The following is a 26405-nucleotide window of genomic DNA, read 5'->3' on the forward strand; positions in this document are numbered from 1 at the left end:
CTGGGTGAGTCAGATATCCCCTGCTCATCTACAGAATAACTAAGACGAAGGCTCCGGTGGGACTTGCTGGGAGGCACCAGCGCAGGTGCCTGGCTGGTTTTCCATGACACCGCAGCACAGTTGAAAAGCCTTCAGGGTTTTTTCCACTGCCTCCTCCCTTGGGTTCCCATTTCCAAAGTGCTCATTGGGCAGAAGACTGGCTGAGAATTGTTTCTACCATTATGGGGAGCTCTTGCAATTAGAGCAGAAAGAAGAGTTTGCTTAAACGGGGGAGAGCTTCTGGAAGGAAAGAAAAAAAATTCAAATAAACTGTCCTCACCAAGGCCAGCCCAGGCAAAATTTCAGATGAAGAAACATCATCACAAAACAATAAGAAGGTGATTTTTTTTTTTTTTCAATTTGAATCCAGAAAGGCTTACTCATCCTTAATGTTCAGAGGAGAAAATTTTCTTTTTGCCTACCCCCTCCTGAATTTACCAGACATCTGAGTCTGTGGTTGTTTAGTTAACTTGCAGAGATGCAACAAGATGTTCCAAGTGCCTTCTTGACTCAAGGATATCTAAAACTAAACCCAAGGGCTCTAAGTTTGGCAGGGTAATAATAAGCCATGTCTAAGTTCCCCGGTTTGTGGAATTTAGTGGGAGTTCTGTAGCCCCAGGATGGACAGACAGAGCCTGGTGCCCAGCCTGTGGCAGATGGAAGGGCTTTCTCTGACTAATACTCCCAAGTTTGGTGGGGGCTATGGTAGATAATTTTGCAAAAGTGGTTGGAATAATTCCCTTCTCAGTATCCATAATTTTGGGTGGGCCCCTCCTGTACTGACTCTGTGCTTGGCCATGAGACTACTTTGGCCAATGGGAAAATAGCAAATGTGGCCTAAACAGACTTGAAAAGCATTTCCACATTGGTGCTCACCCTTTCTTGCTGTTTTTGGATGATGAGACACATGTGGTCTAGTCATCCATCACCCTAGCCCACAGTCAGTACCAGCCACCATTCATGGAAGTGACGATGTTACAGACCAGCAAGACCCCAGTCAGTCTACCAGCTGATTGAAGAACTGCCTAGTTAACCCAGAGGCCCAAAAACAATAAGGAATTGCTGTTTTAAGTTTTGGGATAATTTGTTATACAACAAAAAAATAACTGCTTTGGGGAACCCCAAGTATCGCTTGTGCCCACATGACATGTCGATCTACCCTTCCTTCCTCTCCACTGGCTTACTCCCACCCCCACACTGGGAGCACTGGAAGGCGCCCCAAACCCTGATGCAACACCAGTAGAAATCTCAGATGTCTTCCATTATCACCTCACGGTTGTTACAGATATCTCAAAATATATCTCATAAAATATAAAATATATATAAATATAAAAAATATATGTATAAAATATAAAAAATTATATTCTCATCACCACTTGAAATTGTGGTTGTTGTTAGACTCTCCACCAAATATTGCTATTTCTTGCTGTACTTTTTAAAAGATCATGTATTACTATATCACAAATTACAGAAATATTTTGATAACTGTATTTCAATAGAATTTGCTTCCTATGAAATCTTACGTATTCTATTTTATACATTAAAAAAATGTCATTCTGCAAAGGGATTCATAGGTGTCACCAGACTGCCAGCAGGGTCAGTGGGAAAAACAAAAAGCTAATTCTATTCAGGTTTTTAAAAAGTAAAAATTGGTTGGTCTATTTAGTGCAACTTATTTGCCCCATCTTGTCTCTCAAAATATTGACATAACTTATGAAGACATCTCGAGGGAAGAATTGTGGCAAAATAACCTAAGAAACTTCTACTTTTATTTGGTTCTGGCAGTTCACAGAACCACCACGAATGCCCTAACTTTGGTAGGCAGCAGAAGAGACTCAAATGTCTATAGGGGCCGGGAAGAGAAGAGAACCAGGTGGATTGAACCAGGTATACAAAGACATGTAGTGTTAGGCTCTATGGCAAATTGGAGGGGACATATGCTGCCTTAAGGCATTCATATTTAAGATATCTGCAAATCCAGCACTGGCCAAATAAAGTAAGTATGTGGATCATATTAAGCCTAAGGGCCACCAGTTTGCCATCCATGAATTAGGAGCAGAACTGGACATCTGGCCAACCTTCATCCTTGAGTTGGCTCTGCCTTTGATTAATTTGACTGCCTTTTTCAGGGCAGTCAAATTTTAGGCCTCAGTTTTTAGATCTGAAAATTTTTTTTTTTTTCTTTTACCATCTTTCTTGCCAGAGCTGCCATGAAGTCATAGTGGGGGAATTAGGTCATAGCGGGGGGGGTGGGGGGGGTGGGTGGAGGAACAATTTGGAAAAAAGAAACAAGTGTCATTAAACTTCCAGGGTGAATTAATATACCCTGTTTGGTAAGTGACTAATAAAAATTATGTCTGTGTATATAGGACACATAATATGGCTTATTATGTCTGCCAAGAAACTGGTTCTTTCCCCAATCGAATCATGTGGTTCCAGCCTGTAAGTCATACTCTTGCATAACACTTCATATTCACAGCTGATTGGTGTAAGCTGGGCACCTGGCCCAAGCTGGGCCAATCAGAGCCTTTCCCTGAGATTTTTGAACACCGGGTACAGACAACAAATGGCTGTGCCTTTTCCATGGCAGATGTGTAGGAAGGACAAATTGGGTGCCATGTTTCTGGTATGTGGAAGGAGGAACTGGCTTTTTCACAAGAGAAAGTGGAGTCAGTGTGCAGAAGGAATCAGGGACAGGAGGGAAAGCATGAGCCTCCATAGTATTTGAACATCTCCTCTGCCCTTCCCATGGTTTGGCTGTTCAACATTTATTCAAATTCTCTGAGCGAATTAATCTCCATTTTTGCCTAAACCACTTATATTTGGGTTTTTGTCATGTGCAAAACCAAAAAGACATAAGCCATATAGTCAACCTTTTCAGGAAGCTCTGCCTGGCAGCTGAGAATCATAAGAATGTTCCTACCTTGTTTTACAGATGTTGGGTCACCATCCAAGGCCAAAGACCCCTGAGGGTAACAACAGACTGAGAGATTTCCAGCCTGGAGTGTGGGCCTGTACTGTACAGAAAATGTGAAAGAGGTGGAGGCAGAAGTGGCAAGGCAGTGGAAGCAGCACTCAACTGTGAGCCAAGAGCCCAGCTGCAATGCTCACCCTGTGACTTCGGTAAGTCATTTATCTCTGGGCCTGGCCATTTGTCATTTTTTTTTAAAATACCATTTGTGAGGTCTGTCCCAGCAACCCAAATGCGTGATTCTATAGGAGAGAAGGGCAGAAAAGAAGGTCAATGTGAGCCACCAGGATCTTTTGTTTCCCCAAGGGCAGTTGGTGCTGGGATCCAGAGCAGAAAATAAGAAATTGCAGGGATGTGTGAAAAGGGACCAGTCCCCTCCTTGTACCCATGACAGTTTATGGAGGGGCCCAAAAGAGGAGCAATGGGAATGGCTGTATCGTTTGCACAGTGGATACATTTTCCTCTCTGGTATCCTTCAGGCTGGCGCAGCAGAAAGAAGAAAGGGTCTGTCCTTCCATCTGGTGAGATTTTACATTTTGATAAGTTTTGGGGGGAAGATTCTAGGAGCCAGAGATTGAGCCATTGTTGCAGGGGGAGAAAAGTATAAAAAGGAGCCCTATGTTCCCCACCTAAGACCCCTGTCCTCATGCTGTGGACACTCATCTTCCTCAACCTTCAAATTCATTCTTATGAGTAACTGCATCTTTATTACTAAGTGAGAAGGTGAGTAGAGACTTCTATCCAGTGGCCCAGGATAGTTCTCTCTCTAAGTTCCTGGTCACCACTTTTGTGAGGCAGAGAACAGGGGAAACACCTCATCCTCATCAGACCCAGTTTAAGATGAATGTGAACACATGAAGGAGCTACTAAGATCTCTAGGACATTGGTTCTCAGACTTGAGCCTGCCTCAGAATCACCTGGAGGTGATGAAAACACAGACCCCACCCCTCCCCACTGCACTGGAGTATCAGATTCTGTAGGTGTGGGGTGGGGCCTGAGAAGAGCATTTCTAACAAACTCTCAGGTGATGCTGATGCTGCTGGTCCAAAGCCCCTCATCTAAGAACGAATGTCCTAAAAATAATGTGTCATTGATTGTGGAGGGTCAGTAGTATTGCACTTAGGATCTTAAGTTTAAACTCAAGTTTTCTCTCTTATTAGCTGTGTGGAAGAAGGAGGAACTATTTTCTGATGTTCAAAGAATCATCAATTCCTACCTTGTCCCTTAAAATGGGAACCTCCACTCTTCGGGAAGAGCAGTACTGGGAAGATAGCTTCTACCATCCCCTCCAACCCTTTCTTTATTTGCCCCAGCTTAAGTACTCTGTGAGATAGGAAATAGGCAGTGAGCAATCATAGCTCATCATCGCTCCCAACCCCCTCTCTCCCAACTTCTTTTTTTCTCTCAGATCTGCCTGCTCCAAGGTGCAAACCTCTTGAGAAAGATTCTGTGCTTTGGGAGGGATGGGTGGAGGAGGGAGGTAGGACCTTAGTTTTCCAGCTGTTCTGTCTGATTACACACATCTCTGCAGTCCTTTCTCCCTTGGTGGGTCCCAATGTAGACTTGGAGCAGAACTAATCTGATTCTGGCTAATGGCCCTAAACATTTTTTCTCCAGTCAGGCCTGATATTTTCATCACTAACCCCAGTTTATGTATCCACTGGTTCATGGAGAGGGGAGGGGCAGCACTTAGCACCTTGAAAGGACCTTGATTAAATAGTATCTTCTCTAAGTATAGAAAATAACACCCACCACTTAGAAGGTTGCTGTACAAATTAAGAATAATACTAGCTACAGTAGGGAGCGCCTGGGTGGCTCAGTCGGTTAACTGTCAGACTCTTGATTTTAGAGCAGGTCATGATCTCAGGGTCCTGGGATCGAGCCCCTTGTGGGGCTCCATGCTCAGCACGGAGTCTGCTTGAGATTCTCTCTCTCCTTCTGCCCCTCCCCCCACTTGCACACATGCTCTCTCTCTCTCTAAAATAAATACATAAAATCTAAAAAAAAAATACTAGCTATAATAGACTATCATATAATAACTAGTACATAGTAGGTGCTCAAAAGACAATGTGGGTTTCAAAAATTTTCCCCAAAGAGCTCTCTTATCCTCCAGGCCTAGATTCACAGGACTTCTCCCAAAAGCAGAATCTGAGGTCATGGGCACAGGCAGGGTTTTTTGGGGGGCCTGTTCCAACTTTGGAGAGAAATCATTATGAGATTGTGACTTAGGAACATCCATTTTGCAGCTCATGTAACTTGCCTATGCAGGTTTTATTGGTTTATGAATAAAACTAAAGGTTTTAATGATGAGGTGAGACATGCAGGAATCTTGTACCCAAGGCTGGCTGCAAGAAAGCTTCTGTGTTTGCACCTCTCTGCCTGCGTATTGTGTGCACATACAAAACATACATGCACACACACAATATTTAGTAAGGAATCCAACCCTCCCCGACAAAAAACCTAACACAAAGCTGAATACAAAATGAAGCCAACAGATGTAGCTTCAATAATGATTCACTAAATAGCTTACAGCAAATTTCTTTTTCTCAAGCTACAGAATAGCAGAAAATTTTGCATACCATTTCTTTTTAACTCCTTAAGGGCCCTAAGTCCCCAGGCACCAAGCAAGAGGGGACCAGTGTTTAAACTGTAACTGAGCCTTTTGGGTCTCCAAATGCTATCCGGAGACTCACGAGGCCACTCTGTAAGCAGAGATGCTATTCAAAGGCATTTTTAAAAATCCTCCCCCAAACAGAAAAACCAAAGACTGTTGACACATTTTCCCATTTTATCATGCATGCTGCGCAAGCTAAAAAATAATGTGATACCAAGACCTGTGTCTTTAGGCAAACTCAACATTATAAAGAGGAAAAGAAGCATATGGCCTTCACATAACCTGCAATAAAGAACACTGGAAATCTGGCATGGCAAATGACAGCTACCAGAACATGGCAACAACAATTTCTGCCTCGCTCCCAGAGTGGTGGAGGGAATAGCACTTCACAAGCATTAGCTTCTTTAAGTCTCAAGACAACCACGTGATGTATGCAAGGCAGCTATTGCTTGCTTTTTATAGACGTGAAAACTGAGGCTCGGTTCAGGTTACATAAGTTGGTCAGGGTCATATAATCGCAGTGGCAGAAATGGGCCAAGTACGCAGCCATTTCTCGCAATCCAGTGCTCAATGAGCTTGTCTGGATACTTCCGTTTCTCCTGGTTCCTCATACCACCATATCTCACCTGACTTTTTAGCCCAGAGGACTGAGTTCTTTGGATTTTCCTGACCCATGTTCTACACATCAGGAGCATGCTTTCCGTTAGAAGATAGCCAGGGACTGTATGCAACTGATGGGAAAACTCATAGGATGGTGGGAAAAAACACAGACTTTGCAGTCAGAGATGAGAATTTTAAGCTCTTTTAAGGTTGCCGTAGAGATTCAATGAGATAATGTATGCCAAGGGTCTAGTGCACCATACCACAGTCATTCCATAAGTTAAGTTACTTTTTTCTTATGGTCATCAAGTGGTATCCTTGTTCTCAGATGGAGAAAGTAGGGTGCAGGGTAACTGACCCATGGTTTTAGACTTGTTTCATGAGAAAGGCTGGGGAAAAAGAAATGTAAAATTCAGTGCTTAGTTGTAGTTGCGGTAACAGCTTTTTTTTTTTTTTAAAGATAAATGGGACTGATTTACTACATCATGCCGCAGTTTATTTTTCTCTCCTAGGCAAGAGAACACTGGATGTTTGAAGGGAAAAGTTAGAAGCTGACGTATTTGAGGACATTTTCTGGGAAGCCAACTCAACCATGCCACCATTCTAACAGAGAAGCAGCAAATATGTGACCCAGAAAATGAGAGTTAGCTGAAGCCACCAATCTATCCCCCAGTGACTATGATATGTGTGGACAGCAGCATCAAAAATATCTTTTTAATCTTAGTGAAAAGTAAAGAATTTTAGCTGTGTATTTTATATATGTCAAATAGCTTGGCTCTGTATGTAAATTGACTTAAATCACTCACAGGAAATGGCTTTTCATCTCTGAATATAAACCTGCTTTTGGCAACACTTTCCTTGAGAATTACCTGAGTCTTCATTAGCATTTTAACCCCTGACTCATAGGTGATAAAAGAGCAGATCAGAAAAAGAAATTATTTGCCAAAGTTTGGCAGCTAGTTTGGGTGAACATAAGTGCTTCCTTGGCACAAAACTTCATTCCAACAGTTAGGGTGAATCTGCATTCCTGAGTTGTTCTGATCATAACATTTGGTCAATAAAAGGAGGAATTACTTACAGTAGTAGAATTCTTTTTTCTGCAAAGGGGTGGTTGGTATTCCCATTCACTCATTCATTTCCTGTATACCTGGTGTGTGACAGGCACTGATACCAAGGACTCAAAGATGGTTAACATATTGCCCTTGCTCTCAAAAACTTTTATAGTCTGTTAAGGAAGAAAAATGCATATGTAATTACAAAGCAATGTGAGAAATTATATAAGGGAGATGGGAGCATTGCTCATTGGTAGGAAGAGGTAAATTTCTAAAGGCAAGAGTTGGGAGACTAATACATACTTCTACTTGATCCTGAATCTTTGAACCTTGTTTCATGACAGGGAGTTCTCAGAGGAAGGAAGTGGATTGGCTTGGGAAGTACTGTCATCAAAAAGATGCTGCTTTCGCTCAGTCACCCTATTTTTGCATTGTTCCATGACCTTTATAGTCGGGGCTAGGTTTTCTGGCCTAGGAGGTACCATGTTCCTCAAAGCTTGACCTGTTTTCCCCATGAGTGATTGGGAACGATCTATATAGGGAGAGGACCCAATAGACTGGGATACATGTACTTAAAGGAAATGTTAGTGATATCCTAGTTGATTGCCATGTCCATAGAGGCAAATTTACATAAGAGCATATCTTAGACATTTACTGAATTCCTTGATGGCTGAGGGTGTTCTTAATATATATTCCATCTATGATGCAGCAAACTCTCTATGGATACTGACCACTCAGTAGAAAACTTCAATCAATTGTACATTTTGAATTGAGAGCCAAGTTCTTTTCTAATTTGGGTTAGTATCTTAGATTCAAAAAGGGATCCTATGTGAAATATGTCTTCTAAAATAATAATACCTCAAAAGGGGATGCCCAGAAAAATGCACTGAAGGCAGAAACATGCATGCTTTATTTACTGCTCTATCTTCAGTAATCAGTGCAGTGTTTTCTTGGTAGATGACAGATGCTCAATAAATATTTGTTGAATTAATTAATTAATGAAGAGTGCCATAATGACAGTTGATTTAAGTTTGAGGAATACAGGGAGAGTCATCTTGGAATTGGAAAAAGTGGGTATGTTCAGCAATTTCTCCAGCCTAAATCAGGAATGCTATCTTATTTCTAGTGTTACAGTGAGGTTTACAATAGGATTTCCCATTAAAATAAAAAATTCACTCAACAGGACTATTGCATAGTCTTCCTAGCAGACTCACAGGCATGCATTTCCCTCCACTTTCTGTTTATCAATGGAGAAGTCACAGTGTGAGTTACTTAGAGCTATCAGACCAATCTTGGACTAACTGCAAAGAAATTCAAGAAATACATGGCTTTGCAATTTGTCAGTTATTATTTTTTTGAAACTGTACAAAAGATGAAGATGAAGAAAGGAAATCAGCAATTTGGTCTGAGATTCCCCATAGCAACAAGATTCTATCCAACTTGCAGAATTCTCAGAGCTATACGGAGGGATTTGTCTGAAATAGGAGCAGGGCCAGAGTGCAGGGCGATTCTGGCCTAGGGGGGCACCTCCAAGGCTCTCATTTTCTTGAAGTGCTGCCATCAGTAAAGAATAGAAGCCACTCGCTAAAGCCTGCAGGCATGAACAGTCATCTCCCAAGTTCAAAACCTGTGACTGGTGGGATTTGGGTATAGGAAGCGATGGGGAAGTGATGAGACCAGATGGGCATTTTGTAGAACCTACCATTTTAGCAGGAGTAGAACCTTGTTCTTCAAGTATAAAATGGACCATTTTGGAGGATGGATGAGGTGAATCAGCAGAAATTGCAAACAGTCTCAACTTAAGACACAAGAGAATTAGCCATCTCTGGGTACTAGGAACCAAATCAGGTCAACAGCAACAATAAAAACCCCATAACAGAAGAAAAGATTAGTGAGTTGTTTTCATTCCCCCTTCACATGAAACAGAATTTAGCTTCCTTTACTAGCTAAGAGGATCACGTATATTTTTCCGTGACCACCGAAAGCAATCCACAAAGCTACTGCAGCTGTCATGGAGCATCAGTCCGGTGCTGACATTGTCATTCACTTTGAATTTCTCTAGAGTGATTGTTGAGCATTTAAAAGGAAACACGAACCCTTCAACAGGATTGTCCCCCATCTCTTTTAGGGGATACAGATTTGTTCTTATCATCCGTTAATCACTGCTGAGGCTAACCTCTGAGGGTCAGCAGTAAGAAAATCAGTGAAACACTGCTCAAATGCTACAGTAGGAACGGGATTGTAGCAACAAGGAGAACGTGGCTTTTCTGGAACATGGGACTTTAATTCACATGGGACTCTGAGTTTAATTAATAAACATTGTACTGCCCACTGCTGGCCTCTGAACTGTAAATCTCAGAGGCTTTAAGGCTTCCCTTTCTCCTTGTCCCTTGACCTTAAAGCTTTTTTGAAATGCTATTTTCCCTCCCCACCTCTAGCCCATCCATCAAACTTGATTAGTTTTTGAGCTAGCTAGTAATATCACGTGATTCAGATCACATGGAATTGTTATGTTTTAAGTACTTAAGGGCTCATAGAGTCTATGAAAGTGTTTTCTTTTTTCCAAGTGGCAGAGGAAGAAAGAGGAGAAATGAAGAAATAGTAGCTAATAAATTGCTTTAAGTCAGACACAGGAGATCATCAAAAGGGGGCCTAGAAAGGGATAAAAAAAAAAAAAAACAACCACCACCAGTTAATTAGGTTGGGAAAAGAATTATAAAAAGTTTAGGCAGGTTGTAGGAAATAGTCTGTGCCAGAGAGCAATAAAATCTGATTGAGAAGGATGAAAGATCCCCAAAACACTGATGGCTCAGATTAGGGCTTTGAGGAAAAAGCCAGGGTTTCTTAAGTCTGACCATAAAGACTTCAGAAAGGTGATGTCAAAGAAATTACTGGGAGAGGGGGAAAGAGAAAGAGAGAGAGGGAGAGAGAGATGGAAGAGCGGGGGAGGCTGTGGATATAAATTAATCTTATAATCTTATAATGGGGGAGGGAGTCAGGTCAGGTACTAAAGCAATATTAAGGCAGTGACAGCTGAGATCAACAGGTCACTGGACCCAGACCTATTACCCAGAGTTTTCAGCATCGATTTCATTAACTTCTGAATGGTAGGGACACTGGAAAATATTAGTCCAGTTCTGTCATTCTACAGATGAACAAACTGAGTTCAATGGTGACTGAGTGACTTATGTAAAGATAGTGTGATTCCCAAACAGGAAATTACAAGCAGATGCTTCAGGGCTAGAACCAGGTCTCCCTGCTCCTGATCGGCATCCTTGCCATCACACCCTGCAGCCCAACTGAGGGGGAAAAGATATTGGAAAAGAAATCATGTACATTCTGTGTGCCTGATTTGGCCAATATGAAAAATGTGGATGATGCAAGAGGTCGCCTAACAGATAGTTAATAGCTTAGTCTCTGGACTCAGAGTGATCGAATTTAAATCCTGGCTCTGCTCTGTGATCTTAAGCAAGTTTCTTAGCCTTTCTTTGCCTCAGTTTGCTTATCTGTAGAACGGAAATAGTAATAGTGCCCTGATTATAGGGTTGTTATGAAGATTCAGTGAACTAGTACAGGTAAAAGCTTTTAGAATTAGTGGCTCACTCTTCTCCCCCATAGGCCTATTCTGATTAATCCTGGCTCTGGGTGTCTCCGTTCTTCTACATGAGATCTATGGCTTACTAAACATTATCTAATATCATACATGAACTCATCCTATAACTGTGGTTTGCATTATTCATTTAGAAATCAGAAACTGGTTGTACTTTTATATTGGGTGAAATGCTTTGAAATCCTTGTGAAGAAAATTATGTAGAAATGAGTAGCTATTATCATTACAGCAGTGATAGTAATTCTGACACTGCAGCTAGAGTTCTCTGAAAATTTCCCTGTAATCTCTTTCCCCTTTTACAACTAATTGTTTTTCAAAACTCTTTCTCCACTCACCATGTCCTGCTTCATGTCAATGCTGTGTGGTGTCTCCTCCCTCCCCCTTGATACTTATAAGGCCGTCTGCATTCAGATTAATAACCACCAGTTTGACCTCCTCTGAATCATCACTATTTCCAAATTTCCCCCGGGGAATCATCTTGGAAATCAACATGTTATCCTAAGGATGTCTCACCTGCCAGTGTTTTGGTGAAGAACAGATGAGGATAGTCCCTTGACACTTCTGCGTGAGAATTGAAATAGCAACAAGATCTATGCCTGCAACTGCCACTTATTCCTCCACATGGAGCCACTGACTATTTCAGTTCAGCAGTTCTGACAGCATTTGGAATTTTGAAGCTCTGCTGAGAGAGTAATAACCACAAGATTAAAAATGAAATAGGTATAGTTCAGACCTTGAGCTAGTCCTGAAGTGAGGGGGCTCAGCAGAGTCAGCGAGGCTGGTAGGGAAAGCAATATGATGTTCTGTCCACCTCACCTCAGTTTTCCAAAATTTTACTATAGTTTTTTTTTTTTTTCTTCCAGTTTTAGCTACTTGGGGCTGGTTGTTATGTGTCATGCTGCCTAAACAGGCACAGAAAAACTGGCCTCTATTTTCATCCAGCTAGCCAGTGTATGTGACAATGCAGAATACTCCAAGGTGCAAGAGAGTGTTCTACATGTTTATCATGCAAGTGTACCTTTTGGGTACCTCTCATTCCTGGCTCTTGACCTGCTTTGCAATCTTTCTGGTAAGTGCTCATCTTGAATAATTTGTTCTAGTCAATAATGAAAATTTGAAACTTTTAATTAACTTCTGGGCAGGACTAATAAGTCCATGTGTATCCTGAGAAGGGATCTTAAAGGATGCCTAAATGAGGACTGGTTTTGTTTTTTTTTTTCTTCTAATTAATCATCCTTTATACCAATTTACTCCCCTCCATTTCTGGAGGAAAACAAATGTAATCCATTCTGGGAATAGCAGTTCTCAGATGTTAAAAAGGACCTGGTTACTTTATTATATCAGCTTCTTCTCTGAAATCAACTGTAGAAAATAAAGCACTAAACCATCAACTTAGTATTCAAGGCCTTCCATAGAAGGCTTCAAGTCTCTGTTCCGGTATATTCCCCAACATAAGCCTCTCACTACCCAAATGGATGGATATTTGCTGTCCATAACTTGGGCTTGCCTTACTTATAGTTCTGCCTATGCTGTAACTTTTACTCAGCAGATCTCCCCCACTTCTCCAACCTCCAAAAACCAGCTGATGTACTGCCTCCTTGCTCAGATCATTCTAGTCCAATGCAATATTGTCCTCCTTAGAATTTACCTTCCTTATTTCTGGTCACATTCACTGGGCAAATTATTATATATTTCCTTCATGATTCTTCTTCCACTGTTTTATTGTATTTCATTCTGGTATTATTTATTAATTTTTGTTGTTTATTGTTTTTACTAAGATTACTATATGCTAAACTTACTGAGGTCAAAGACCATATAAGCATAAGACTTTATGTCCTCCATGGGGTTCATTTATGTATCTGGTGCTCACTGATTGGTCAGTATCTTCCTATCATGTTGGTCCTTGCTGACGAGGGATGACACTGCAGAAATGTATCTACGCTGAGGCTGACAACACCAATTTTCTTACCTTTATAGAATTGAAAAGCATTTCCATAATGTGAGAAAAATAGTTTATTCATAGTACATCATATAAAAAGCAGATTTATCTATTTTTATCCTTCATGTCTCCCCTCTCAATCTCTTTCTCAAGTTATCTCACATTTCTACTAATCATCAAAACTTACATGTTCTGCTGAAGGCTGTCTGCTATGGGAAGAGGTGCCACTGGCAGAAATATCAGTCTTCTGGTTGATAAACATCACTCTGGGGTTAACACTTAGAGTTTAGGAATGTCTTTAGACTAGCTAATTAAGGGACAGTTTATTGTGTTTGCACATGTGTGGTTGTGCATGTTTCACAAAGTAGGAATAAAATTGTAAATTCTTGGGAGATTTTACCATGGAGAGGTTAAGAAGATTATAAACTGTTTCGTATTCTGAATGCCAAGGTGATAATGCAGAAAATGCCAATGAACAAACAAGCAGGTACCATCAGAGGGTCTGCATGAATGTTTCCTGGCACATCCTGATGTCCATCTGCTCCGGCCTCTTCTTGCTGTATTGCCCTGGATGTTTAAAATTTAAAAGAGAAAATCTCTTCTTTTTTTTTTTCCTGAAGCTTATCAATAATATGTTAAATTCATGCTTCAATTATGTTTTTCTTTAATTTCTCAGTAAGCTGTTCTAGAATTAGCTCCATAATTGTGCACATCGTCACTTCTTTCCAGATCTTTGCCCTTTGCCAGTTTCACTGCGGTCTTCTACCTCCACCCCCCGTTCTCCTCCCCCCCCCCCACCCGGTCTTCCACTAGCAAACAAACCCAGCAGTAATTACTAATGTCCAAGCACGTAATTCCGGCAGCGTTAGGCTTTTTCATTTGACGCAACTAGGCAGAGCTGTCTGGACATGCAGCATGAAGTCAAAGCATTTTTAATGACTCCTACCCATCTTTTCTCCCCTCCTCCCATCACTAAAACACAGTTGTTTATTTCGTTTGCGGATTGCAGACTTATAAAATTTTTCCATGCAGCTACGTACCCCTGAATATTAATTTTACATCCATATACGGTAACAGGTCAATATACACTCAAATGGAAACACATGGTTATTCATGAAATTGAAAAACATTAGGAAATAAATAGCTGGGAATGAAAGTACCTCCTTTATATGGACCAGGCATTTTAACAGCTCTAGTATAGAAATGATTGGAATTATGATTTACATAAACAATCCAAGATCTTATTGTGAGGCTTTTCAAGGGATCATGACAGTGTTTCTTTTAATGCATTGCATAGATTCCCACATATGATGCTGTTACTCTTATTTAACAACTATTCAAATAGTACAGTTTTGCTCCTGGTCATTTTATGCCAATTTTAGTTATATCAAACAGGAGAAAATAACCCTGTGGTAATTTTTGTTCACTCAGAGGCTCCAAGCCTCAGAGTAGAAAATGGTTAAAGTACTTATCACTGTCTCAGCAAAATCCCGCAGTGCCGTAATAGAAATTGCAGTAGATCTTTAGGTCAGAGTCCGGTTTCAATCTAACACCTGCATTACCCTGAAGGTAATTTTCCTGAGGAAAACCAGTCTTAATGATGTCCAAATCAGAAACTATCAGCCTGAGATAACCAATATCCATAGGAAACACTTCCACTCACTCTGAAACCATAGCCAAAGAGATTAAATCTATACCCTGTAGGACCTGTAATATTTCTCAGAGATGTATTTTTGTGAGTGTGTGTTTATGTTCATGCCTAATTACAAGGATGGGGGAGAAGGAAGAGGAAGAGGGATTCATTCTTAAAGTTGATTCTGCTTAGTTCAACTACCCCCATATTTTTTTTTTTTTGTCAGATAGAAATATATACGGAAATATATTACTCCTGTAAACAGATCATGTTGGTATCTTCATATATACCTTATTCATGCTCACCAAAGGTCTGCAGACAAATATACTCTGTGTTAAAAACAAAACCCTTGATATCCGACTGGAGGATGAATGCAGATTTTTTAATTAAAAAAAAAAGTGTTTATTTTCTACCTAAAAAAAGGGGAAGAGGGTAACATGAAAATTTCCACAAGTAGACTTATTTTTTTGAAGCTATGCAGGAGCTGAGGATGGGAGAGGTAATTGCCTGCAAAGGAGTCCTGTGGGCAGGATTTATTTTTTTCTTTTTTAAAATTCTTAACCTACTATTCCTTCTCTATTAATGAGTCTCTGTGAGACCGGGGTCTCAGACAGGCAGTTTGGCCTCCAGCCCTGAATACCCAGGTCTGGCCAGGCAATGCTGCCGGACCGCTGTCCGCGGTGCTGAAAGGTCGCGGACGCCCGTGAGGTCCTTCGGTATTGCTGTCCAGGGTGCTGACTGCGGGCCGCCGCAGTCCCCGAGGCGAGCCCACCCCCGCCAGCCCTCCGCAGAGCCCTCCCACACAGCACGACCCGCCCGCCTCCCTCCAGCCTGCAGTTGACGTGGAGCAGGCGGCATAAATCAAGTCCGCGGGGCATGGAGGCTGCTGTCGCTGCTGCAGCTCGGCTTGCCCGGGGCGGGAACTCCCCCTTCTGCTTTCGCCTCCCCAGCGCCCACAACCTGCCTTCTCCCTAATTCTTCCCTGGATAATAGAGCCTTAAAGACAATAGTCAAAATAACAGGGTCAGAACGACAGGGTTTGTTTGTTTTGGTCTACAGAAAAAAAACAAAAACAAAAACAAAAACAAAAACCCAGCAGCCTAAACATCTCTGAAAACTGCATCGCAAAATGGAAGAGAGAGAGAGTCCCACTACTGTTTCGAAAAGAGTAAGTTATTATTCGGTACGTATCCTTGAGCTTCCTCCCCATCGCTCCATCTGCAGTGTCCCCATTCCTCCCTTCCCCAAGCAGCTCACCTCGAAAATACTTTGTAAAGCTCCAGACCGGAGCTATCCCAAGGCGCACACACGGAATACCGCACCCTAGGTGCACAAATACTTGTATTTGTCCAAGCTCACTTGGTCTCCCTGGCTGTGGTCCCCTCTGGGTATGCAGCCATCCAAAACCAGAACCACGACCCGAGGTGGAGGCTCCTTACCTTGGTTTCTTCGGAGGGTGGTGCTCGCCTGGCCCCTTGCAGGTTGCAAGTGTGGAGGAGCCGCCAAATAGGGAGGGAAGGAGAGACAGCGCCTGACCTCCCCGAGGTTTCGTCTTCAATGCAACGTGAGCTCTGCCCTCATCAAAGATGGCCGTCCCTTTTGACGTCAGCAGCTTTTAATAGCCGTCTCTAGGAGGGGCGGGGAGGAAGTGTGTTGAGGGGAGGGCGGAGGGAGGATGGAGGCTGGCGGTGGGAGGGGAGGAGCCGAGTTGTGCGGAGCGCTTGACTCAGCTCCCTGTGCGCCTTACTGCAAACCTTTGTATTTCAGTCTTTTATAAACACCTGAACGGGACGATTCTTATGACTCCATTTTAACACCCGGTGTCAGGCAAATACATTTATCTCGCAACTGGTTTTCTGATATTCTTTGTGTGTGTATGTGTATATATATATATCTATATATCTGTGTGTGTATATATTGTGTTATATATGCGACATATATGCGATTATATATAATCCCCCCCCCCCCCCCCGCTGAGTTGTCTTTGGTTGAGTCATAGAAGGGGAGGGGAAGGCAGAGGAGTAGAAGTGGGGGAGGGAGTCGAGGAGATTTCAGCTGCAATTTGTTTTTTCTGAAGGAGCGGCTCAGAAGGGGCATCCCTGTCAACCCTCACCAGCTCCATATATGGCCAGGCTACGTGGGCTGCTATTTTTATGAGTGATTTCTTCATTTTATCAAAGCAGCATCGAGCGCTTGGATTTTGCATTAATGTGGTCAGTTGGGGAGACAGACTCATACACGTTATTTTAAAGTACGTCAGAGCAATTATCTCTGAGAGATATAAAATGAATTGGGCGAAGGGGGAGGGAAGGGTAGTTACCCCGACCAGCGTGGGTTTCCTGGAGTTCAAGGCTTGGAGTTGAGAGTTGTTTGCTGAGGGCAAAATAGATGACGCTGTTTTCGGTTGAATATGCAACCGGAGCCTGGGGTTTTATGTTGAGTTTCTTAAGAATAGTTCACGGAAGCGCGTACACACCTTATAGAACCGTCCATACTTCCAAGGGGAGTGTGGAGGGCTGAGGAGTTAAGGATCTCTGGGACGCTACAAAATTCTGGTGGTTCATTCAGTGCGCAAACCTAGGTACCAGTCGAGGCTAGCTTTGGGCCGGGGGCGTGGGGCTGGGGGTGATGCTCAGAACAGCGTGGTCGAGAAAGGCTACTTGTGCTGGTCATATGAGAGACTAAAAATAATAATCATAAAGAAACAATCCTAATTGTCCTCCTTTGTTGTGCATTAGGCACTGAGGGAGGGCGGGTGGTGGGGTATGCAAATGGTTCCGCGGTGGCAGCCTCTCAGATGATTCACAGGTGTTGGGGAGGCTCTCGCGGGGCTCTCCGCGGGGAGGGCGAGCTGGAGAGCGCGTGGGAGGTGGGGGACCTCGGCTGAGGAACTGTTTGTACTTTTCCGGGAAGGATGCGATTAGAAGTCGTGCCTTGCAATGTTAAAACTTGATGGCCTCTTTCAGGCGATGGAAAATCCTTGTCTCGGATCCGGAAAAACAACGCACAATCCCCAACCCTGCCACCACATCCACACACCCACACACCCACCCCGCGCTCTGGCCTGAGAGCCAAGCTCAAGTTTTTAACTGCAAGCTATTGGAGAGAGAATCCCAGGAAAAAAAAGGAGGAAAGCAGAGTTGTAAAGGGGGCGTTTAGAGCTAGCAGAGCTGTAAGAATTGAATAAAGGATGCTTTTAATTGAAATAAGTAGAAGTCATTGTTTCTTTTTTTTTTAATTTTATATATTTGTCAGAGAGAGAGCACAAGCAGGGAGAGCTGCAGGCAGAGGGAGAAGCAGGCTCCCCGCTGAGCAAGGAGCCCCATGCGGGACTCGATCCCAGGACCCTGGGATCATGACCTGAGCCGAAGGCAGACGCTTAACTGGCTGAGCCACTCAGGCGTCCCAGAAGTCATTTTTTCTTAAAGATTCTCTGACCCAAAGGGTATTTTGAAATGTTAATGTTTTTAATAATAATTAACAAATAGTGTTTGGATTTTTATTAAAGCAGGATTCCTAAAACAAGGCATGTTGCTGAAATCTGTTTACTTAAATATTCATAAAACATTTAAGGTTCTTATACAATAAAGAAGAAGAAGATCTGCATGGTCCTCAGATCCTTAATTGCCAATAAAACTCCGAGTTATGGTTCTGACTTTCATTATAAAGCAAGCCGGCATGGGCTGGGAGAAGTAGTGACAAATGCAAAGTCACTACAAAATCCTTTAGAGTCAGGATTATTTTTTCTCCCAAATGTGACACTTATTTAGCATGTGGAAGGGTTTCTTGGAGAAAAGCCTGCAGTGGAGAAAAACGAAATATATATATGGCCCTCAGACTGAAAGTCATTCATGCAGAAAGTTTTGTGAAAGAATGGAAGAAGCGGGGGATTTTCCAGATAAATAAATAAATAGAGGAAGTTTGGCATCGATGTAGGCTCATCCTCCAGGCACATGTTATGTGAGAGTCACAGGGGAGGACTGGCTTGGTATTCTGAATTTTCAACTGCTGATGCCCCACATTGACATCTTTAAATATTACACATATGAGGAGAGAGTCAGACTGATTCAAAGCTTCACAGAAAATACCACAGGCCCACAGGATTATCTAGTGGTGGTGGCAGCATTTTCCACTCTCTTGTGCTTATGCTGAAAATGATACTGGTTAGGAGTTTCTTCATCTTGCTCTGGGAAAGGTAACAGAGTCTAATTTGAGAAGCATAAACACTGGATAAATATTAAGTCTATTAAGGATGACCAGATAGCCCTAAATTTATTTTTAATATGATAATGAGATTTTTCCCCCTAGGATTTACTCATTGCTTGATTAAAATAAAATATATCCATAGTCATCTTTGCCAGTAGGGAACCAGCAGATTCAAGTTATTCAGGGTCTATAAAGGCTTACACCACACAGAGAAGGAAGGAGATGGAAAATTTGCTTTGAAATGATTCAGCTGCCTGTGAGTTTTTTCCACAAAGAACCAACATGTAGAGTAACTAATGCTTAGGAACTCATTTGATGAGTAATGAGAAAATTACCTGCTCTGCTGGATGGATATTTATACCGTGCTAATTCAGTCTCTGAAAGCTTTTTCTGGTACACCATGCCCCAAAGTATTCTAGTTTGTAATAGCTCCAGATCCAGGTAGTTAGCTTATATTTGCCAGGTAAGGTGCAAGATGCATGATTGACTAAAAAATGACAACTTCAAAAAGTATAATAATAAAAGTTTCTTTTTAAAGATTTATTTTTATTTACTTGAGGTGGGGAGGGGCAGAGGGAGAGGGAGAAAGAAACCCAAGCAGACTCTGAGCAACATGAGGAGCCCCACACGGGAGCTCCATCTCACCACCCTGAGATCATGACCTGAGCCGAAATCAAGAGTCAGGTGCTTAACCAACTGTGCCACCCAGGTGTCCCAATAATAAAAGTTTTTATAAAACTTCCTATCATATGATCTTTCCAAAGTCAATTTGCAAGTAAGTTAGCTACTTGCTCAGCTCAGAAACCCCCCTCTCCAAGGTCCACCTTTGGGACATGCCTGGCACCCTGTGACAATATTTCAAAATGCCACAAGGGCACAAGGCTTGGGCACAGGAATATACAATTTGACAGATCCACTGTTCTGATTCCTTGGTTTGCCTTCCACATGGCTTGTTTACTGCTTTTTCTTTATATGTTCTTCCTGCCCTTACCCCAGTCCCCACCCCATTTACACATAGTGAATGAATAGTACCTAGTAAAAGCTTAAATGCTCCCAATCTAAACTCCCCAGATTTTCCTTGTTCCTTGAAGCCACTTAGGTAGGGACAGATCTTGTGAGAGGTACAAAAAGAACAGGAATATTGGTTTCTCTTTCTGGCTTGCCATGTAGAGAAGAAATAAGACTGTACATCCAGAGTTTTAAATCATATTTTGGTTTTTACTAAGAACAGCATTGTAGGAAAGGAGGAGAGTGCTCATTAGCCAGAGGCTAGGTGCTTCCAGACTCCTGTTCCTTAATGCATCAAAATTATAGGCTCTCTTTTGTACGTGAATGCATCCTAGAACCCTCTCCAATGCCAACACATGCCTGTAGTCAAGTAGGAAGGAAGAACCTTGTGTCAGTTACGGACAGAAGGAAGGAGAACATAGTAGTCAAAATAATGAAATATTAAAAAGGCTATTTGAAAGGGATCACAGTATTCCTTCAGTGAATCTTTTAAGAATCTTCTTGTTCCATCAGCTCTGTGTACCTCAGTTATCTCATAGGTAAAATGGGGACAATAATTATAACCAACTCACAAGGAAATTGTGAAGCACTTAGAATCATCATGTCTGACACTATGAAGCATTGGTTAAATAAAATAAATTGATCAATTTGATGAGACTTTTAACTTTCTCTACCTAATGACACATACCTCTGCTGCTTTAATGTGGAAGGTTATTTTTTTTTCATTAGCTACTAACTAGACATGTATAATTTAAGTCCTCTGGGCCTTGGTTTCTTCATCTGTATTCATTCATTCATTTACTCAACATCTAAAACCTTCCACATGCTTGGCACTGGAACATACTTGGGTTTAGGTAAAACAGAGGAAAGAATCGAGGATTAGAGAGGTTGAATAACCTGACTAAGGGCACAGTTAATGAATGGTACTGGAATTTGAATCTCATGGCCCAAGTTCATAATCATCATGCTTTAGTACAAACTCCTGCAGCCCCGTCAGATTCATCCCCTCTGTATTAGTCAGGGTTCTTCAGAGAAAGAGAAACAGAACCAATAGAATGTATACACACATGCATACATACACACATATTCTCTCTCCCCTGCTCCTCTCTGTATATATGTGCAAAAAGACTTATTATAAGCTCATATGATTATGGAGGCTGATAAGCCTCAAGATTTGCAGGGTGAGTCACAGGCTGGAGATCCTATAGAGCCAATGGTGTAGTACCAGTCCAAAGGCCAGCAAGCTTGAGACCCAGGAAGAGCTGTTGTTTCAGTTTGACTCTGAAGGCAAGAAAAAGCCCGTGTCCCAGTTTAAAGGCATTCAGGCAGAAGGAACTCTGTTACTCAGGGGAGATTCAGACTTTTTATTTAATTTAGGCCTTTAGCTGATTGGATGAGGCCCACCACATTAGGGAGGGTAATCTGCTTTAGTCAGTCTACTGATTTAAATGTTAATCTCATCCAAAGATACTCTCACAGAAACATCCAGAATAACATTTGACCAAATATCTGGACACCTTGTGGCCCAGTCATACTGACCCATAAAATTAACTATCACATGCTCCCTTTACAGCTAACCTCTCTGCCTCAACATATTGTGGCTTGTGTATGACATTTTTCATTAGCAGCCTCAGGGTTCCATTTGCTGATGGGATGAGTCTATGGATCACTGACCACAAGGCTTGGTTGCGGTGAATTCCAAGAAAGGGATCTAGGCTGGTAAGATGATTACTTGGAGTAAACAGAAACAACATAGTCAAAGGAAAAGAGTGCCAAGTACAATCAAGGAAGAAATTCAGAGATCAATACCAAATAAGGAGCATAAATAAGAATTGGGTCAAGATGATGTACTCAAAATATACTTGAAAGAGTCAGCCAGGGAGGTCAGAACAGAACAGTAAGTTTGATCACTGGTTTTGAGGGAATGATAAGAGATCTTAAATAGGAACTTATTCCGGGAGCCAAGAACTCTCGCAGTGAAAATCAGGTTGAGATGGGTTGAGGTGACTACTTCAGGATTTGTCTGGGAATGGACAAAGGATATCTGGAACTATTCTGTCAGTCTTGGCACGAAAGGCAGTGAAATTCTACCACCTAGCAGGCACCAGAGCATTTTCTTCATTCTAATATCTCAGCAGGTAGCATCAATGATCTCCTGGTCATATCCAATTGACTTCCCATGTTTGTTAACCTCTGGCTTCACCTGACACTCTTTACCATTCATCCATTTCTGAAATTGTTTATGAAGTGGCTTCACCTCTGGTTCTCTCCCTTGTCCTTATTTTCCATAGCAGATGAGTCAAAGCACCAAAATTGTGATGCCCAGCAGGTTAAGCTGTACATTTCCCTGAGCTCCCTGGGAGCTCCATTTGTCATGGACTGTGTCCTGAATCTCCACCATGAAAACTTCTGTACTCTAAACCAAAGAGTAGAAAATTTAGCAGCTCACATTTGTATAGCTGGGTACAAATTATAAAGCACTATCACACACATGATCTCATTTTAGTCTTACAATTCTCTGAGATATATATAAAAGCAATTATTATTTTATTTCTAAATTAACATGTGAGAATTCTGATTGATTCTTTCCAGACTCCTGTACTTTCCTTGGTACATCAGGAGAACCCAATGTCCTATTCCTTCCTTGACATCTTGTCTTAAAAGAATGTGATTCATAACCCTGATTTTAACCATTGTTTATGTATGTATAACTGTTAATTTTATTTTATCAATCTCAACTTCTCTCATGAGCTTCAGAGTCATATTCCTAGCTTCTTACTGAATACTCTCATCTGTAGGATCAAGGCATCCTCACACTGAACGTGTATATGCATCTGTTGATTTCCTCTACTCTTCTTCATCTCTTACATTCTTTTTTTTTTTTTTAAAGATTTTATTCATTTATTTGACAGAGAGAGACACAGTGAGAGAGGGAACACAAGCAGGGGGGGTTGGAGAGGGAGAAGCAGGCTTCCCGCTGAGCAGGGAGCCCGATGTGGGGCAGCATCCCAGGACCCTGGGATCATGAAGTGAGCCGAAGGCAGACACTTAAGGACTGAGCCACCCAGGCGTCCCTTCATCTCTTACATTCTTAATTAACAATCTCAGCAGGTGTCCTGTTTGCTAAATTAGCACTCAGAAAGCATCTTCCTTTCATTCTCCTTTTTTGGCTTTTCTTCATCTCCCCAACTCTGGGCTCAGTCATGCACCTTCTCTCCTCTCTATGCACTCATTTCTTGGTGATTTTATCCAGTTCTAGAACCTCAAATAGCATCTATGTGTTAATGCTCTCGTATTTACATATTCAGCCCTGATTTATCTCTTAAACTCCAGTTTGTCTATCCAACTTACTACTCGATACCTGCACTTAAATATAAAGCAAATATGGATATAAACCTAGCAGGTACCAAGTGGAATTTGTGGTTTTTACCTCCAAAATGGGTCCCTCCCCCTATTGTTTTCCTATATTTGTAAATGGCAGCTACATTCACCTGCTTCCTCTTGTCTTATTTCACTGATCTGTTTCTCATGCACATCTCACCTGTGAGCAAATGTTGCTCTATTTTCAATACGTTTTCTAAATCCAACCACTTCTCAACTTCCACAGTTGAAGCCACCATCATTTTTCACTTGGGCTATTACAGTAGCCTCCTGATTTGCTCTCTAGTCCTGATTTCTTCACATAGCTACCACGATGGCATTTTTAAAAAATAAATCTTTCTGAAAATTGTTTAATGGCTCCTATCACATTTAGGAGTCCTAACCTACAAGATCAGGCTCCTGGCCACCTCTCCAAATTCATTTCCCAACACTCTCTCTCTACTTACTCTATTATAATCACACTAACCTTGTTCATTGTACAATCAAACACACTTCGACCTCAGGACCTTTGTATTTACTATTACTTTTACCTGAAACACTCTTCCTTAGATTTTCTCATATCTAACTTCCTCAAATGCTGCTTTTTCAAAGGAGTCTTCTCTGACAATCCAAACTAGCTAACCTTGTTAACCTCCAATTCAGTATCATTATTTCTCTTACCTTGAATTATTTTTCTTCATAGCGCTTTTCTCTCCTTGACATTATATATGTCATATATATGTATATATTATATATATATGTATTATATATGTATACATATATGTAACAATTTTCAATGACATTAGCTTTTCCTTTGGGTAAAGTATTTTTTGTTTCTAAATAGTATGCAGACATTGCTAATTCTTGATTCATAAAATAAACTATCATTTGACTTATTGTTATGACCAATGATAATCAAGCTCTCTTACATTGCCCCTTTTCCTTCTCCCCATCCTCTCAATACCATGACTTTTTATTAAATAATCACTCAGTTATTAATATGAATAAGTTAGCACTGTTATAAATTAATCCCACACAATGAGTATGCTTCTTCTTTTGCATAATTTCTCACTTTACTTGGAGAAGATTTTAAGAACTTCTATAGAGGAGAAAAAGATGGTTGCTTACAAAGAAACATGAATCACATCAACATCCAACTTCTCATCAGCAAATGTAGACAGTAGGGGGTCAATGGAATAAATCTTGAAGTGTTAGAAAAAAAATAAGTTGCAATCTATAAATCTGTGTAAAGCCAAAATGTTGATAAAGAATTAAGGGCAAAATAAAGACATTTCCAGACATACACAGATTCAGAAAGTTTATTTCCTATGCACTCTGTCTACAAATAAAAACATTTTCTGAGAATTGTACCCCAGAAAACAACAATCCACAAAAAAATCCACAAAACGCAGGAAGCCTAGGGATTTAGTAAATGTTAGAATTAATGTAGGATTTGTTTCCTAGGATCAAAGCTAGGAAGCAAGTATAGAAATAAATCAGTAAAAATTAGATCATTTAACAAATAGTGTGATTTAAAAGGTGTATTAGTCTGACATCGATCTCTTTGAATAGCAATAAAAATGAAAGTGCCTTATAAATGCCAGGAAAAACAAGCTATCCCATACATTTTTGGTCCAAATATGACATAATTTTGAGCAATTTTTGATGGAGCTTAAGGAAGGAGCTTCCATCTATCTCTTTTGTTGATTATTTTCTTTGTGTGAAGATTTGGTGTCAAAGGAATATTTAAAGACTCACTACTTGGTTCTGCAGTGAATAGTATTCATATAGTTATGATGTTATAAATGCTATTTATTGATTTTTAAAGTTTATAATCAAGCTGTAAAACAAGCACAAAAGACTTCATTATGTTTTCCTAACAGAATATAAATGTTATGAGCCCTAACCTATAAAAGTGGTGGTAGAACTATCAGAATGTGGTAGTTAAAGGAGGGAGCTGAGGAGGGGACAAGGTAAAGAGGTGTCATTTAATATATAAGCCCCAATTTACTCATTTTCTGTGGTAAGGAGTTAAGAGAATTAATATAAAGTTGATAGAAGAAATAAACTTTAATCATATTACATGATTATATATAAAGTTATGTATAAAATTATAAAATTAATTAACAAAACCAAAATTTAATAAAAGAAACAAGGTTTGGGTGTTTGAATAAGAGAGAAAGCCAATTAGATCTAATCTTTAGATCTAATCTTTAATAAAAGAGAGTTAATACATATTATTCAAAGTTCATAAATCAAGAAATAGAAGTATATAATTTAAAATTAAAGTTATAAACACCAAGAAGAACTTAAAAGTGAAATATTTAAAGATGGTTACTTTGGGGAAGAATAAAAACTAAGATGTGTGATTTTATTTATTTTTTAATTTTTTGTTTTTTAAATGTGACTATATCACTCTTCTTAAAAAGAATAGATAGCAAAATTATAAAATTATTTCAAGATGCTTTTTTTAAAGATTTTATTTATTTGAATGAGAGAGAGAGAGCACAAGTGGGGGCAGGGGCAGCAGGAGAAGGAGAAGCAGGCTCCCCACTGAACAGGAAACCAGACAGATGTGGGGCCTGATAACTGGATCATTACCTGAGCTGAAGGAAGATGCTTAACCAACTGAGCCACCCAGGTGCCCCTTTCACAATGCTTTTAAGGAGGCACTTGGTTTGGGTGAGCTGCAATGTTCTATCTACAATGACTATCTTATAACACCTTAGCAATTCTAAAAACTTGTTTGCTCAGTCTGTTACAATGGTATCCACTTTTGTAGTGGAGAACAAAAAAGAATACTGAAATGTATTTTTAACCCTTTTGCTTTTCTGGGTTATGCTAGAGAGAGAGTCTGGATTAAAATTGAAAAGTGAGATGTGAGAGTTAACATCTGGGCAAGAGGCCTGTTGGAGTCAACATCTCAATAATATAATTATGTTTATGGGAGAGCCACTTTTGTGATGGTGGAGTAAGGACCTCCATAATCTGTTTCTCCATAAAAGCAATGAACTCACTGGCAAAAATTGTCAAAACAAAATTTTTTTTAGAACTCTGGAAATTAACAAAAGGTTTGCAACAACTTGAGAACATTTATTTGAGAAAAATGGCTAGATCTAGGTAAGAACAGCAAATTTTGTACCATTTAACTTTCTCTATTCCCACTTCCCTCTCCTCAGTTCTGTGGTAACCTTGAAAACCTAGAAGCCTAGAAGACAATGGAGGGAGGTATAATTGGTTTGGAGCTTCCCAGAAGCCCCATCCAAAGAGAATTGTCACTATTTTACCTGTGTGAAAGTTCCCTGGAATTTACCACTCTCAGTGCTTGTCTTTGATATGACTCAGAACTCAGTGTGAACAGTGTTTTCCCCAT

The 26405-nt window shown here is 40.8% G+C and overlaps 1 protein-coding gene and 1 long non-coding RNA gene across 5 annotated transcripts in view; one reads left to right on the top strand and one right to left on the bottom strand.

The window, feature by feature from the left end:
- SNAP25 (synaptosome associated protein 25) overlaps positions 1–16059 on the bottom strand; it is an 82778-nt gene extending 66719 nt beyond the window's left edge. The window contains exons 1-2 of one of the 3 annotated variants that reach the window (XM_036091054.2): positions 15898–16048; positions 7303–7449 (exon numbers count right to left, since the gene is read on the bottom strand). The gene's annotated coding sequence lies outside the window, so the exon portion shown is untranslated. Of the gene's footprint in view, positions 1–7302; positions 7450–15897 lie in introns of all 3 variants that reach the window. The other 2 variants (XM_036091055.2, XM_036091053.2) reach the window with 2 other exon arrangements.
- The window catches only part of LOC144379258 (uncharacterized), a 167857-nt gene continuing 156353 nt past the window's right edge, over positions 14902–26405 (top strand). For both annotated transcript variants that reach the window (XR_013441951.1, XR_013441952.1), the window contains exon 1: positions 14902–15641. This is a non-coding gene — a long non-coding RNA (uncharacterized LOC144379258). The remainder of the gene's footprint in view (positions 15642–26405) is intronic.

Source organism: Halichoerus grypus, chromosome 10 (genome assembly GCF_964656455.1).
Source record: "Halichoerus grypus chromosome 10, mHalGry1.hap1.1, whole genome shotgun sequence".
Classification (NCBI taxonomy): Eukaryota; Metazoa; Chordata; class Mammalia; order Carnivora; family Phocidae; genus Halichoerus; species Halichoerus grypus.